The following is a 654-nucleotide window of genomic DNA, read 5'->3' on the forward strand; positions in this document are numbered from 1 at the left end:
CCCCCCCGCCCGCGCCCCGAACCACGCGTCCCGCACTCGCACTCTTTATTAAGACCTTAAGTGGACTCTATGTTCTTACTCAATACCACTAAACTTTCGACTGAATATCAACTCAAAACTATGGCTTTAAAGTAGAAAACGCAGCAACTAAAGTTGATAGAGGGCGCACAGATCGTTTGTCGGCAAACGCCATCCATGAAGTGGAATTAAACGCAATTTTCGCGTCGAGAGCGATTTAGGAGCCTCGGCTGAGCGCGCAGGGCTGCCTACTCTCAGTGACTCCCGGCTTGTTGCAGTAACAAAGTCAGGACGGATCACTGCATACACAACACAGCTCGGATGACGGACCATCACAACCCGACAACACTCAAGTTACTAAATTAAATGGTCAGACTGAGACTACGGCTCCCATTTGGAACCTCAACTAAAAATATAACATCCTTGTTCGAAACACCATAGTAAAATGAATTTAATTTAATAATTCATTACATATGTTGTGAAAACTTCTAAAAAGTTTATGGTCGTGAATGTTAAATGTATTGAAATACTTCTTAATCTACTGTAAAATATACATATAACCGATTAATTAATAAAGTTGACAGCCCTGTGCGCGCCACTCAGTGAATGCAACTGCAGTGAGCGCCCCCCCCCCCC

The 654-nt window shown here is 44.0% G+C and overlaps 1 protein-coding gene across 1 annotated transcript in view; it reads right to left on the minus strand.

Annotated features, from left to right (window-relative positions):
• Window positions 1–654, minus strand: part of LOC106103213 — a 5,300-nt gene that overhangs the window by 729 nt on the left and 3,917 nt on the right. The window lies entirely within an intron of this gene.

The sequence above is a fragment of the Papilio polytes genome, unplaced genomic scaffold (assembly GCF_000836215.1).
Source record: "Papilio polytes unplaced genomic scaffold, Ppol_1.0 DF823835.1, whole genome shotgun sequence".
NCBI lineage: Eukaryota > Metazoa > Arthropoda > Insecta > Lepidoptera > Papilionidae > Papilio > Papilio polytes.